This window comes from Schistocerca cancellata, chromosome 5 (genome assembly GCF_023864275.1).
Source record: "Schistocerca cancellata isolate TAMUIC-IGC-003103 chromosome 5, iqSchCanc2.1, whole genome shotgun sequence".
Classification (NCBI taxonomy): Eukaryota; Metazoa; Arthropoda; class Insecta; order Orthoptera; family Acrididae; genus Schistocerca; species Schistocerca cancellata.
Window position 1 is genome coordinate 589894555 of NC_064630.1, and position 17051 is coordinate 589911605.

Below are 17051 nucleotides of genomic sequence, written 5' to 3' on the forward strand. Positions count from 1 at the left end.
TTGGTTTCCCCACGTATTGAAGATACACTCCTGGAAATGGAAAAAAGAACACATTGACACCGGTGTGTCAGACCCACCATACTTGCTCCGGACACTGCGAGAGGGCTGTACAAGCAATGATCACACGCACGGCACAGCGGACACACCAGGAACCGCGGTGTTGGCCGTCGAATGGCGCTAGCTGCGCAGCATTTGTGCACCGCCGCCGTCAGTGTCAGCCAGTTTGCCGTGGCATACGGAGCTCCATCGCAGTCTTTAACACTGGTAGCATGCCGCGACAGCGTGGACGTGAACCGTATGTGCAGTTGACGGACTTTGAGCGAGGGCGTATAGTGGGCATGCTGGAGGCCGGGTGGACGTACCGCCGAATTGCTCAACACGTGGGGCGTGAGGTCTCCACAGTACATCGATGTTGTCGCCAGTGGTCGGCGGAAGGTGCACGTGCCCGTCGACCTGGGACCGGACCGCAGCGACGCACGGATGCACGCCAAGACCGTAGGATCCTACGCAGTGCCGTAGGGGACCGCACCGCCACTTCCCAGCAAATTAGGGACACTGTTGCTCCTGGGGTATCGGCGAGGACCATTCGCAACCATGAAGCTGGGCTACGGTCCCGCACACCGTTAGGCCGTCTTCCGCTCACGCCCCAACATCGTGCAGCCCGCCTCCAGTGGTGTCGCGACAGGCGTGAATGGAGGGACGTGTCGTCTTCGGCGATGAGAGTCGCTTCTGCCTTGGTGCCAATGATGGTCGTATGCGTGTTTGGCGCCGTGCAGGTGAGCGCCACAATCAGGACTGCATACGACCGAGGCACACAGGGCCAACACGCGGCATCATGGTGTGGGGAGTGATCTCCTACACTGGCCGTACACTAATGGTGATCGTCGAGGGGACACTGAATAGTGCACGGTACATCCAAACCGTCATCGAACCCATCGTTCTACCATTCCTAGACCGGCAAGGGAACTTGCTGTTCCAACAGGACAATGCACGTCCGCATGTATCCCGTGCCACCCAACGTGCTCTAGAAGGTGTAAGTCAACTACCCTGGCCAGCAAGATCTCCTGATCTGTCCCCCATTGAGCATGTTTGGGACTGGATGAAGCGTCGTCTCACGCGGTCTGCACGTCCAGCACGAACGCTGGTCCAACTGTGGCGCCAGGTGGAAATGGCATGGCAAGCCGTTCCACAGGACTACATCCAGCATCTCTACGATCGTCTCCATGGGAGAATAGCAGCCTGCATTGCTGCGAAAGGTGGATATACACTGTACTAGTGCCGACATTGTGCATGCTCTGTTGCCTGTGTCTATGTGCCTGTGGTTCTGTCAGTGTGATCATGTGATGTATCTGACCCCAGGAATGTGTCAATAAAGTTTCCCCTTCCTGGGACAATGAATTCACGGTGTTCTTATTTCAATTTCCAGGAGTGTATTCACCACAGCACTCGTTGAACACCCAAATTACGAGTTTCCGAAATGCTTGTGCCGAGCCTCCGGGCCAATACAATCTGTCCTCGGTCAAACTCAGATAGATAGCTGGTCTTCCCATCTACACAGGGACAGACGCTCACTGATAATACCTGCACCGTGCATGTGTCTGACTAGCAGTCATTCCTCAATAGGTGACGCTGCTATCGCCTGAACGGGCTTATATCGATTGTAGGTCGGTGGTCATAATGTTCTGGCTGGGTCTGTGCATACTATCAATTTGGAAGAAATCGGTGACCATGAGTAGTCGCGGTCCCCTTGCGTGTGAGTTCGGTCTCGGAGACGTGAAATCTTAGCACAATATTATTCCTTTTTTCCCTACACGATGTTGTCAGGACAGACCACTGTGAAAGTCTCGCGGTTCCTACTAAGGGCAAATACGTCGGAGGGAAACTTGAGTTACAGCGTTTGCGTTACAACCAACGATAATTATCAGAGTATCTTGGTCGGAATCGGCTGATGATTTTAGTTATTAGAATACCGTTTAATCAAAAAATACATCGCATACAATATTTTCGTGAATACATGAGTAAGTAGTAACTGTACTCTGGCTGCTTTGCTTGATGTTAGGTTGTTGTCCGAGGGATGGAGCCATCAGTATGTAATTAGCCAAGTAAACTGACGCAGGTGACAGTGCATCGCAAAGAAGGAAAACAGGATAAAGGGTTAACGTTATGTCGATGACGAAGTGATAGCCGCTGGCCACAGTGCTGAACTGCACAAAGGCTAGTAACGGACAAGGATGGCAAAGTAAACCGGACATTTCGTTTTCAAATATATTTTCCAGGCATTCGCCTTATCCTATTTTAAGGTGAAATCATGGAAAGGCTAAACCTAAATGGTCTGGCGGGGTCTGAACACTCCTTTCGAATGCGAGTCCAACGTCTTCGCTGCATAAGCGGAGCTATGTTAGGCAAAAGGGAGATTCAAATCGCCATCCGGATAACTATCCATGCCACAAGACCAGAATCGTGCTACAATGATTTGAGGAGCACGGTAGTGAACTTCCGCTGATGTCTTGGCCATCAAATTCGCCTGATATGAACCCAAAAGAAGAAATCTGGGATGCTATCGGGCGTCAACTCCGCACCGACAAACCACCTGCCCGTAATTTACGGGAACTGCATGACCTGCGCATTGACAGATGCTACCACATATTTCCGGAAACCTGCTAAGAATCCAATCCATGTCATGCAGAATCGTTGCTGTATTGAGTTCCAAAGGTGGACCAACACGCTATGAAACAGGCGGTCACAATGTTTTGGTTCGTCAGTGTATGCATTAGTCTCGGTTTACCAGCTTGGTGCATTCGTTTACAAAACACATTTCGACAGCGTACCTATCCGTCATCGTCAAGTTATAGCTATAGAATGAGCGTCTTTGCAACATCGCGTCTTTGTGAATATATTGTTAACAGCAAGGCCCTTTAATACTGCCTTGGAATACTTTCACTGTTGAAAATGGTCGTAGGGGTTCACGAAGATTGATATAAACTTAATCCCATTCTTCGTCGGTTCATAATATCGTCCAGCGTTCCATTCATCCAGAGTTATCAGGAGATACGCACTTAACGGCTCCGAGAGTGACTCCCGTGTGGAGAACAGCTTTCAACAGCTCCTTTGTTTCTCAGTAAGAGAGCAAGCAGTAGCTTCACTGACAAGGGCCGCTCGCTCAGAGACGTGGCAAAAAAGGCCCGGGGGGTTGGGCGAGGAGCGGAGTGTGAGAATAATCAGGGGCAGAGGCAGATGCGGGACCGGCAGCTGCCCAGCTGGCGGCACATGTGGCTCACACTTGTTGCTGCCTGCTGTCTGCTCCCAGCAAGATGACGTGCCGGTCCTCGGCAGACCTCTTCGATCCAAGCAAAGCTGAAGATAGCATCTAAAGGCTGTCATACGCGTAACTGCAACATCGATAAGCATGTATGTGCAAACATATTTACCTCCATACAGTACAAGGATGCGTGTGTAAGCATCAGTTTGTGCTTGGAATGCTTGAAATTCGGAAGAAAACAATTTGCTCGTTTCGGTTGGCTTTGCAGTTGCGATGTGAGAAAAAGGGTTCAGGCTGATAATTGGATTCTGCATCGCGATAATGCGCCATTCCATACTGCTCTGCCAGTACAGCAATTTTTCACCTCAAAACAAATTTCAGTACTACCACAGCCAGGTTATTCACCAGATAGCACTCCATGCGACTTTTTTCTATTTCCAAGAGTCAAAACGGCGGTCAAGGGACACCATTTGCAAACAACACAAGATATCCAAAACGCTGCGACGAGGGTCTTGGAGGATATTACAGAAGATGAGTTCCAGAAATGTTACCATCAATGGCAGAAGCGCTGCAAAAAGTGTGTGCAATCAGAAGGGAACTACTTTGAAGGAGAGAACACTAAACTTGACTAAAACGGTAAGCAATATTTTTTTCACATCAGTCTCATTACTTTATTGTCGCACATCCTATGACAGCTTGCGACGTAAAGCGAAACAAGACAACTGAAGTTGACGACATTCCCCAAGAACTATTGAGATCATTGTGAGTACATACCACGAAAAGACTATTCCGCTTGGTGCAAAAGGCAGTTGAAAAACCTGCAGATCCCAAGGCGACTGTAATAATTCCAATTCCAAAGAAGGCAGTGGTGCGAGTATTACGGAACCATTTATTAATAAATCATGCTTCCAAAGTACCGGCTCCCTATTATGTACAGAAGAATGGAAAAACTGATGGAAGTTAGCGTCAGGGTACATCAGATCGCGTTCCAGAGAAATACAGAAACAGAGGACGCTACCACTTAGAAGATGGACTGAAGAACGGAAGACCTACGTTTATAGCTTTTATAAATGTAGAGAAAGCTTTTGAGAATGTTAACTGGAATACACTTTTGAAATTCAGAAGGTAGCAGGGATAAAATACAGGAAGCGAATGTGATCTGCAACTTGTACAGAAACCAGACTGCAGTTGTACGAGTCGAAGGACATGAAAGGTAAGCAATTGTTGAGAAGGGTGTGAGACATGGTTCTAGCCTATCCCCGACGTTACACAATCTGTACAATGAGCAAGCAGTGAAAGAAATCAAGAAAAATTTGGAAATGGAATTACATTTCAGGAACAACAAATAAAAACTTTGATGTTTGGTGATGACATTCTAATTCTGTAAGAGATGCCAAAGGACTTGGAATGTAGTCAAATTAAACCAGACGATGCTGAAGGAAACAAAACAAAAGACTATGGCCAAAGAAGAGAGGATGTAAAATGCAGTCTGGCAATGTTAGAAAAGCATTTGCGGAAAATAGAGATCTGTTAACATCGAATATAAATTTGAATGTGTGGAAGTCTTGTCTGTAGGTATTTAGAGGAAGTGAAACGTAGACGAGAATAGAAGCTTTTGAAATATGATGCTACACGAGAAGGTTGAAAGTTATTAGCAGTTACTGAATCGAATTAGGGAGAAAAGAAACCAGAGTAAAATAAGTAATCTACCGATAGAACACAGGGATCAAGGAATTATCTATTTGGTAATGGAGGGATGCATGGGGGAAGGGGGAGGGATTAAAACAGTACATCGAGACCAAGGCTTGAAAATAGCGAGCAGACTAAAACTGACGTAAGGTGCGGCAGTCGGCAGTTATACAGAGATGATAAGGCTTGTACAGGAGTGGCTAGAGTGCACACCTGCATCATACTTGCATTCGGACTGAAGACCCAAGGAACAACAACATCACTCGTAACACAATGATCAAAATGCTGGCAGCAATCATGAGAGGAGCTGTACCACAAAAAAAAAAAAAAAAAAAAAAAAAAAAAAAAAAAAAAAAAAAAAAAAAAAACTGAGAACAATATTTTGATTCTCGCGAGCTGAAGAGAATATGAAGCCTCATGCACTCATCAGTACACACCTGTAATACACAAGTGTTTGACTTCCACATCTCTACTCTTCCTATTCCACATTAATAAATACCGTCCAATTAAGGGTTCCGTGACTCCATCTGTAAGAAAGGAACCCTTATACGGTCGCTTTGTTGTCCGTTAGTCTGTTGACTGTTACGAATCCTTTTTTCAGGAATAGATAGACGAAATCAAGTTGAAATTTATGTCACATATTAAGGTCTATGGTCCCTTGGCGGCGGAAGATTATAAGCTTCTGTCAATGCTATCAAAAGATACGGCCATTAATGTCACATATTTTGATACTCGAAAACTCACTCATCGGATTTGGTACGATGCAAAGTTTCGCAGTACAAGTACGGGCAAAATCCGAAAATTGATGATTTGTAATTGTATCACACGAAAAAAATACCTTTTCGTCATTTTTTATCCGTCAGTCTGTCTGTCCACCTTTTAAGACTCCTTTTTCTCTGGATCAGTTTGGCGTATCAAGTTCAGATGTATGTCACGTGGGAAAGTCTATGGTCCCTTGAGCAGTGTAAAACATTCAAGCTTCTAAGTCATTGCAATCAAAAGATTCGATTATTTATCTCACATATTTTCATACTCGCAAACTCACTCATCACGACTTATAGGGTTCTTCTCGTTGACCTAGAATCATGAAATTCGGCAAGGAGCAAGCTTTTAGAGTAGAAGTATAGTGAATATTTTTGAACTTGTTAAATTGTAACTATATCACATAAAAACATCTTTTACCATTTCCGCATTCAAAACGGTTCAAACGGCTCTGAGCACTATGGGACTTAACAGCTTAGGTCATCAGTCCCCTAGAACTTAGAACTACTTAAACCTAACTAACCTAAGGACATCACACACATCCATGCCCGAGGCAGGATTCTAACCTGCGACCGTAGCAGTCCTTTCCCCATTCACTGCATTCATCATCCATCAGAAGAATAAGTTGTAATTATATTTTATTAAGTAAATAAAAGTGTTATATTACATCCTCTCTCTCTACATAAATAAACTGAAGTCTTCTATTCGCTTCTTGTTATATGACCGGGCTAGTCTGTGGAACTACTGCGATTTTGATATAGTCCCAGAATTCCTGGGGCAAATATCTTGCCGGTATCGATAACTGGCAAAAATCGTTGAGATTCCAGAGTCCCAGGATGGATGAACTACATACATATGCACTACTGGCCATTAAAATTGCTACACCAAGAAGAAATGCCGATGATAAACGGGTATTCATTGGACAAATATATTATACTAGAACCGACATGTGATTACATTTTACGCAATTTGGGTGCACAGATCCTGAGAAATCAGTACCCACAACAACCTGAGTCAAACAGAGCTTGGATGGGGTGTACAGGTACAGCTGCCTATGCAGCTTCAACATGATCCCACAGTTGATCAAGAGTAGTGACTGGCGTATTGTGACGAGCCAGTTGCTCGGCCACCATTGACCAGACGTTTTCAATTGGTGAGAGATCTGGAGAATGTGCTGACCAGGGCAGCAGTCGAACATTTTCTGTGTCCAGAAAGGCCCGTACACGACCTGCAACATGCGGTCGTGCATTATCGTGCTGAAATTTGGGGTTTCGCAGGGACCGAATGAAGAGTAGATCCACGGGTCGAACACATCTGAAATGTAACGTCCACTGTTCAAAGTGCCGTCAATGCGAACAAGAGGTGGCCGAGACGTGTAACCAATAGCACCCCATACCATCATGCCGGGTGATACGCCAGTATGGCGATGACGAATACACGCTTCCAATGTGCGTTCACAGCGATGTCGCCAAACACGGATGCGACCATCATGATGCTGTAAACAGATCCTGGATTCATCCGAAAAAATGACGTTTTGCCATTCGTGCACCCAGGCTCGTCGTTGAGTATACCATCGCAGGCGCTCCCGTCTGTGATGCAGCGTCAAGGGTAACCGCACCCATGGTCTCCGAGCTGATAGCCCATGCTGCTGCAAACGTCGTCGAACTGTTCGTGCAGATGGTTGTTGTCTTGCAAACGTCCCCATGTGTTGACTCAGGGATCGATACGTGGCTGCACGATCCGTTACGGCCATGCGGATAAGATGCCTGTCATCTCGACTGCTAGTGATACGAGGCCGTTGGGATCCAGCACGGCGTTCCGTATTATCCTCCTGAACCCACCGATTCCATATTCTGCTAACAGTCATTGGATCTCGACCAACGCGAGCAGCAATGTCGCGATACGATAAACCGCAATCGCGATAGGCTACAATCCGACCTTTATCAAAGTCGGAAACGTGATGGTAGGCATTTCTCCTCCTTACACGAGGCATCACAACAACGTTTGACCAGGCAACGCCGGTCAGCTGCTGTTTGTGTATGAGAAATCGGTTGGAAACTTTCCTCATGTCAGCACGTTGTAGGTGTCGCCATCGGCGCGAACCTTGTGTGAATGCTCTGAAAAGCCCATCACTTGCATATCACAGCATCTCTTCCTGTCGGTTAAATTTCTCTTCTGTAGCACGTCATCTTCGTGGTGTATCAATTTTAATGGCCAGCAGTTTATATACATAATTAAGTTTGTACGGAGCCCGCAGTGCGCGAGTTCAGTTCGCACTTGGCCATTTTTTTTGTCTCGTCGCTCTTATAGAGGTCCATGGGATAATGTGTGTTTTTAATAACGACCTATTTGTCTGTGATGGGATCAACTGATTTGTGTTTTGTTAAAAGTACAAGCATGCAACATCCCTCTCTGCCTTAGATGACTCCATTAAATATGTGAGGTGTTATCTGTAAAATTCAGACTCCTCTCTTTGTGAGGTTTGGTGAGTTATGATGGAACCATCTACTGCCCCTCACTTGAGATATGTCCTGTAGTTACGGTAAGCAAAAATAAAAAAAATAAAATTAATTTTGTTTTGAACACTGCTCTTCAAGAAAACCATGTTTCATTTATAAAGTGCATTAAACAGTGTTTTAACAAATGATTAGCTTGCATTCGGGCTGACGGACAGACAGACACAGAGGATAAAAAGGCTCGATGAAAAAGTTTTAACCGCTCCGACGCAACGCTAAAAAATTAAACTTTTATTCGTATATTTTGTACGTTAAATGCCATTGAATCTTTTATTACTCCGAAGGTGGAAGCCAACAATTTTAGTTCTTTCCTTTGGACTGTGTGACTACTTAGCTTTTCAGTCTCATTATTAATATGATCACGAAGCGAATTCTTGTCGGTGAACTACAGCTTAGGTTCCTTCCACAAACGATTAGCTTCTTGCTCGCACGTGGTTTTCGACTTGTCGGAATGCTGCTTAATATAAGCATTGTAAATATTTTGATAAAAATTCATGTTGAACACACTAATATGGGCTTTATTTGCGTCGCAGAATATCACGACACAGAGGTTCCTTAGCAGTTAAGTCCCATAAGATTTCACACACATTTTTTTCTAGACATGCACAAGTTAAAAGTATTCTGTTCAGTTCAGTTCAGAGAGGCCTTATAAGTTGGTAGGGACTTACGTATTGTCCATTTAATAACGTACATACCCTGAATTAAATAGTTTGCGTGAGATTTACGTTGCCATCTCTCCTCCCCTTAAAAGAGATTTGATGAGATTTTGCCGGATCCCCCCGCCCCATTATGAGCTCACGTAATTTATGGACGTCCCCTAACAGTGTTGGGCTTTCCATTTAATGTTCCTGAAGCAAGGCTAGCTTTGACACACTCTACGAAACTTTTTAGGTAACTTACGACTGATTTACTTCACATCAGTCGACATAGTGCAGTTACGAAGACTGCCTCAAAGCTTAAGTTTGCTCTTTCAAGCCTGTGTATTTTCGGTACACATATTCGAACAAGTGCATGTTGGTATGCTTGCACTAGCTTGCATCAGTGAAAACTATCACGCTTCAGGCAAATAGATCAGCGTGAGTGCTTGATAAAAATTACCTTATGGATATTCAGGTTTGCATGAACGGAGTGCTAGCTAGCGATACGTGAGTTGCCACCTAAAGGCAGTGGATCCCACATTTCCTGAGACCATTACACCTGAACGAGAACAGATATCAGTCAATATCCCTACAAAGCTTAACATCTAACTATACTTTCCACTAAAAATGGAAATATTAACTTTTTTCAAAACGGCGAAAGAATACTCAGGTAAACATCCAAACAAATCGACTCGCAATTTTTCATTAGCCCAAGAGATAATGTATCACTGAGACGATTTGAACTGTCACTTTCTGTCTTTGGTATATTTGATTTGATGTCGAACAATGCACATCATAATGCAAGTTATAACTTCATTCGGTTCCCCTTTTTTCCCTCAATGCTAATGTTAATCTACCCTCATAGATGTGGCGAATGGTACAGGTGATCTTTAGTCCTTTCTTCCGCGACCAGCCTTTCGCCAAAATATTTCCGGTGCTGTTTTTGTGAAAATCTATTTTCAGTGCCTTGGAGACAATGTACTTGCTATATCTTTTTTTTTTAATTTGGCGTGGCAACCAGAAAAATAATCGAATCTTTTTCTTTCTGTGGGAACTTTTCAAAATACGATACATCGCACTAGAATCCTACAACAAACCACACTGACGTGAAACTTCCTGGCAGATTAAAACTGTGTGCCCGACTGAGACTCGAATTCGGGACCTTTGCCTTTCGCGGGCAACTGCTCTACCAACTGAGCTACCGAAGCACGACTCACGGCCGGTACTCACAGCTTTACTTCTGCCAGTATCTCGTGAGTCGTGCTTCGGTAGCTCAGTTGGTAGAGCACTTGCCCGCGAAAGGCAAAGGTCCCGAGTTCGAGTCTCGGCCGGGCACACAGTTTTAATCTGCCAGGAAGTTTCATATCAGCGCACACTCCGCTGCAGAGTGAAAATCTCATTCTGGAAACCTCCCCCAGGCTGTGGCTAAGCCATGTCTCCGCAGTCTCCTTTCTTTCAGGAGTGCTAGTCCTGCAAGGTTCGCAGGAGAGCTTCTGTAAAGTTTGGAAGGTAGGAGACGAGATACTGTCAGAAGTAAAGCTGTGAGTACGGGGCGTGAGACGTGCTTCGGTAGCTCAGTTGGTAGAGCACTTGCCCGCGAAAGGCAAAGGTCCCAAGTTCGAGTCTCGGTCGGGCACACAGTTTTAATCTGCCAGGAAGTTTCATATCAGCGCACACTCCGCTGCAGAGTGAAAATCTCATTCTGGCACACTGACGTTCTAATTTACTCTCCTTTTAGGTTGTTAGAGTCAATAGGTATCGTTCCAATTAAAAGAGTGCACGTTTGCATAAAAATACGCTTTCTAAGTATTATTACAATCTGCTTGTTGGCTGACAATACGAGTCTCTGACTACCAGTCCATTCTGTGAAAAATGCGCATCAAAAGCGCTTACCATTTTCACAATACTTGCGGTGCAACTTTTAGACGATTCAGCCTGTATAAACATGTGAGGAGGAAAACAGCTGCTTTGAATAGAAGCTATCGTTTGCCCTCTTGTAGCAGCTACACCATATGGCAACTCTGACTGAAAGTATGCACGCAATCCCGCCTGCAGATCAATACAACGAGAAAAATTTCTATGTCAAAGTAGGCAGACTTGAGCTTCCGTTGGTAACTTACCTTAGTTTATTATCCATCCGGATGTCTCTGCGCTAAAGTGCTACCCTTCGAAAGTTTTCTGCTTACTGTCTCTTAGAGGCAGCCATATTAACGAATGTACACCCAGACGTATGGGCCACAGACACAAACTAGCGTCCTGTGAATCTAGCGACTAGGCCTTTTGCAGAGGTAAAAGTACAACATGGTGCGGAGTTGGAGGGACACAATAAAAATTTTTGAAAATTCTGAAGTCGCCTAATTGTTAATTATATGCATCTCTAGATTTAGCTACTGCTCAGACTCTTCGCGTACCATGACAGCACCAAAGCAATGCGAAGGAAGCTCCATAAGCAGCGATTTCCAGGGCGAGCTGGAATTCCAAAACCACTCATCAGTTCTGCAAATGCCTGTAACAGGAAAACGTGGTGGCGGAGCAGTAATAACTGGACTACGGAGCAATGGAAGAAAGTCGTTTGGTCGAATGAGTCTCGTTTCGCAATCTTTCGAACTTCTGGCTGAGATTAAGTTCCAAGAATGAAATATGGGCTCTTTCGGTGATGATTTGGGTAGCCGCGTCGTGGTATTCCATGTGACCCGCCTTTCTGTCGCTTTCCTGTGACCATTTTGACTGTTCATATCCATCCCATGGTACAGTGTTTGTTCTCCAATGGCGATGCTGCGTTCCAATACAACAGGGCCCTTGCCCACACACTTCGCATCGTCCAGAACTGGTTTTGTGAGCACGAGGATGAATTGTCTTACCTCCTCTGGGCACCACAGTCACCAGAACTCAATATTATCAAATCTTTGTAGTCTACTTTGTAGAGAAGGGTGCGTGATCGCTATCCACATCCATCATTGTTACCTGAACTTGACTTTTGCGGGATGTATACTACACTACTGGCCATTAAAATAGCTACACCAAGAAGAAATGTACATGATAAACGAGTATTCATTGGACAAATATATTATACTACAACTGACATGTGATTACATTTTCACGCAGTTTGGGTGCATTGATTCTGAGGAATCAGTACCCACAACAAACACCTCTGCCCGTAATAACGGCCTTGATACGCCTGGGCCTTGAGTCAAACAGAGCTTGGATGGCGTGTACAGGTACAGCTGCCCATGCAGCTTCAACACGATACCACAGTTCATCAAGAGTAGTGACTGGCGTATTGTGACGAGCCAGTTGCTCGGCCACCATTGACCAGACGTTTTCAATTGGTGACAGATCTGGAGAATGTGCTGGCCAGGGCAGCAGTCGAACATTTTCTGTATCCAGAAAGGCCTGTACATTATCCTGCTGAAATGTAGGGTTCTGCAGGGATCGAATGAAGGGTAGAGCCACGGGTCCTAACACGTCTGAAATGTAACGTCCACTGTTTAAGGTGTCTTCAATGCGAACAAGAGGTGACCGAGACGTGTAACCAATGGCACCCCATACCATCACACCGGGTGATACGCCAGTATGGCGATGACCAATACATGCTTCCAATGTGCGTTCACCGCGATGTCGCCAAACACGGATGTGACCATCATGATGCTGTAAACAGAACCTGGATTTATCCGAAAAAATGACGTTTCGCCATTCGTGCACCCGGGTTCGTCGTTGAGTACACCATCGCAGGCGCTCCTGTCTGTGATGCAGCGTCAAGAGTAACGGCAGCCGTGGTCTCCGAGCTGATAGTCCATGCTGCTGCAAACGTCATCGAACTGTTCGTGCAGATGGTTGTTGTCTTGCAAACGTCCCCATCTTTTGACTCAGGGATCGAGACGTGGCTGCACGATCCGTTACAGCCATGCGGATAAAATGCCTGTCATCTCGACTGCTAGTGATACGAGGCCGTTGGGATACAGCACGGCATTCCGTATTACCCTCCTGAACCCACCGATTCAGTATTCTGTTAACAGTCGTTGGATCTCAAACAACGCGAGCAGTAATGTCTCCATACGATAAACCGCAGTCGCGACAGCCTACAATCCGACCTTTATCAAAGTCGGAAACGTGATGGTGCGCATTTCTCCTCCTTACACGAGGCATCACAACAACGTTTGACCAGGCAACGCCGGTCAACTGCTATTTGTGTATGAGAAATCGGTTGGAAACTTTCCTCATGTCAGCACGTTGTAGGTGTCGCCACCGGCGCCAACCTTTTGTGAATGCTCTGAAAAGCTAATCATTTGCATATCACAGCATCTTCTTCCTGTCGGTTAAATTTAGCGTCTGTAGCACGTCATCTTCGTGGTATACCAATGTTAATGGTCAGTAGTGTATAAGATTCTCTTGAAAACTATCAAGGACCTATATTTATCGATTCCCAAGCGACTGAAAGCTGCTTTGGATGCCAATGGGTTTTCCTACACTGTTTTAGGCATAGGAATGTATTTTCGGTATTTTCGTATTTCTGGCCACCCTCTGTACTTCGCTCTAATTAGAGGAGTTGGTGCCTTTATATATTTTAATTTCGGTTTAAACACAATGGCGTCGCTGAGCAAGCGAGGTCAACTTTGTTGCATTCTTTACGATATTTGGTTTCTACGGATTACAGGTACTTAAAGTTTGTCTAATATTTTAACTAATTTGTCGTCTGTTCCCGGTAGCTGAGTACTGCGGCACGGTAGCTCAGCGTGTTCGGTCAGAGGATTACGTGCCTTCTGTAATAAAAAAAACTGAGTTAATCGATCAACAACGAACTTCAATGGATGTCTTACGACGTCCGCACCAAGCAGATGCAACGAACAAAAGCGAACAAAATGAGATTAAAAAAAAAAAAAAAAAAAAAAGTATTCAGCGCGACGGAATGTCAATCCTAAGGGCCCGGGTTCGATTCCCGGCTCGGTCGGAGATTTTTCTCCGCTCAGGGACTGGGTGTTGTGTTGTCCTAATCATCATCATTTGATCCCCATCGACGCGCAAGTTGCCGAAGTGGTGTCAAATCGCAAGGCTTGCACCCGGCGAACGGTCTACCCGACGGGACGCCCTAGTCACAAGACACTTAACTAATTTAACAGTTAACGCTGTGGCTCATGGCTTTGTTTGGCGCAATAGCAGAATGTGGGCCTACTGTGTAAGTGAAATGAAGCAGTATTAATTTTCATTTTAGTTGAGAGAAGGTGAACTTTTTAGCCAAGATCGGGTAGCACGGTTACAATCTTCAGATCTCGATAAAATGTTATTACATGTCTCCTATACCAGCTGTACAAGTAATATTTCTAAAACATTCCTAGGTGTGTGAGGGACGAGTAGAACGAGCATGGGCAAGTCAAGGGTGAACAGGGGTCGACAAGAACTTCGCGAACTTACGCCACTTATTTCTCGAACCACCCATTTCTGAGCCAAAAATATCCTTTAGAATGGGAAGAATTACCCCAAAATATAATACCACACGACATCAGCGAATGAAAATAAGCAGAGTAGACTAATTTTCATGTCGAACGATCGCTTACTTCAGATACAGTTCGAATAGTAAAAATGGCAGCATTAAGTCTTTGAACAAGATCCTGAACGTGAGCTTTCCACGACAGTTTACTGAATATCAGAAAACATAGAAATTAGAACTGTTCAGTTTCATTAATCATATGCCCAAACTGTGAAATTAAAACGTCAGGTTTTGTTGAATTGTGTTAGAAACTGTAAAAACTAAGTCTTACTGTGATTTAGCGTTAGTTTATTTTCTACAAGCCACGAACTGCACTATTTGAAACCGAGCCAGTGTTGCACACAACATCCTTTACTACCAAGCTAGTGTCATCAGCAAACAGAAATATTTTAGAGTTACCCGTATAGGAGGAAGTCGGCTGCGCCCTTTCAAAGGAACCATCCCGACATTTGTCTGAAGCGATTTTGGGAATTAACGGGAAATACAAATCAGGATGGCCAGTCGCGGGCTTGAACCTCCGTCCTCCCAAATGCGAGTCCATTGTGCTAACTACTGCTCCACCTCGCTCGGTGATAATTCTGTTTGTATCGTTTCATCCGGATATTGACAGAATGAAAGGAAACTGATTCTATTAGTCTACCCCTGTTGAATTGTAAGGGACGATCTGTAATAATTACTTCAGGGAAGGTGAACTTCTTCGCCAAGGTCGCTCGTAAATAACTTATATTGTTGATTACCGGTTTCGATAAGAGAGGTTACCATTTTCAGATCTCAATAAAAGGTTATTACATATCTACTATATCAGATGTACAAGTAGTCTTTCTAAACCAAAAACCAGCATTTAGCATCATAACCATTTAATAATGTGTAGTTTAATTATTTATTGTGCTTAACATTGTCCATTGGTTAGAGTGTAATTTCAACGTTAAGAAATAAGTCCAATGTGCAACACTTCAGGCAAGTGGACCGTGTCTTTGGTTATAATGTTTTGTTACCTAAGACTGCGTTCACATTGGCACTGACAACGGTCCTCAGACACCGTCGCCAGAGGTCGCCCGATAACATCGGCCGATAGTGTGGTCATAATGTGTCCTGTCTCCGTCAGTTTTTGGCAGGGTCAAAGGGGGCTAGGTTAGAATGTATACTATGTATGAAGTGGGATAGTTTTTAACCTCTTAGGGTGGAGTGCATACCACGACGCCTCTGTGCTTGGATACGAGTGCTGCGTAGTGGCTTCTGCTATTAAAGAGACGCCGAATGCATGTGGATGAGCTTTCCAGTCTCTTAAAGAACGTGGCGAGTACTATTCATTTTGTCCTCAGTTATCGGGATAACCAGACAAGTTTTATGAATATATAAGAGGACGGGAGAAACGGTCTGGTGCATATTCGAGTTAATTCGTGATGACCTTAAAAAGGAAGTCATAAACACTCTGTTTCGCTGCATTTGTTTAAGCTTGGGTAAATCAAGTGGTTCAAATGGCTCTGAGCACTATGGGACTTAACATCTGAGGTCATCAGTCTCCTAGACTTAGAATAACTAATCTAAGGACATCACACACATCCATGCCCAAGCAGGATTCGAACCTGCGACCGTAGCAGCAGTGCGATTCCGGACTGAAGCGCCTAGATCAGCTCGGTCACAGCGGCGGGCTAAGATTGGGCAGACGCACGTCAGTTAACGTTCAAAAACTGTAATTTAGTATACGAGTGTAAGACAAACATAAAATGTAGCATAAGGTAGTCTGACAATCTATAGCACTTAAAAATGGAAATACATACCGTAAACCACATTTGCAAACCACTTCATATCAACAGAAACACTACCCTACTGGCATAAAACGCCAATAAGCAGTAATAATATTTTGTAGCCAACTAATGACAACCTACCACAAAAACATCTATTACAGTAGTTATAAACATATAAGATACGCCACCCATTTCACTTGAACACTTGGACACATTATGACCACGCTATCGGCCGATGTTATCGGGCGACCTCTGGCGACGGTGTCTGAGGACGGTTGTCAGTGCCACTGCGAACGCAGTCTTAGGTAACAAAACATTATAAGCAAAGACACGGTCCACTTGCCTGAAGTGTTGCACATTGGACATTTCTTAACGTTCAAATGGTTCAAATGGCTCTGAGCACTATGGGACTTAACTACTGAGGTCATCAGTCCCCTAGAACTTAGAACTACTTAAACCTAACTAACCTAAGGACATCACACACATCCATGCCCGAGGCAGGATTCGAATCTGCGACCGTAGCGGTCACGCGGTTCCAAACTGACGCGCTTAGAACCGCACGGCCACAACGGCCGGCTCTTAACGTTCAAATTACACTCTAACCAATGGACAATGTTAAGCACAATAAATAATTAAACTACACATTATTAAATGGTTATGATGGTAAATGCTGGTTTTTGTTTTAGAAAGACTACTTGTACATCTGATATAGCAGATATGTAATAACCTTTTATTGAGATCTGAAAATGGTAACCTCTCTTATCGAAACCGGTAATCAACAATATAAGTTATTTACAAGCGACCTTGGCGAAGAAGTTCACCTTCCCTGAAGTAATTATTACAGGTCGTCCCTTACAATTCAACAGGGGTAGACTAATAGAATCAGTTTCCTTTCATTCTGTCAATATCCGGATGAAACGATACAAACAGAATTATCACCGAGCGAGGTGGAGC

The 17051-nt window shown here is 44.5% G+C and overlaps 1 protein-coding gene and 1 non-coding gene across 2 annotated transcripts in view; one reads left to right on the plus strand and one right to left on the minus strand.

Annotated features, from left to right (window-relative positions):
• LOC126188961 (laminin subunit alpha) overlaps positions 1 to 17051 on the minus strand; it is a 364582-nt gene that overhangs the window by 333646 nt on the left and 13885 nt on the right. The window lies entirely within an intron of this gene.
• Trnas-cga (transfer RNA serine (anticodon CGA)) lies at positions 10126 to 10200 on the plus strand. The gene has a single exon. It is a non-coding gene; the product is annotated as a tRNA-Ser (tRNA).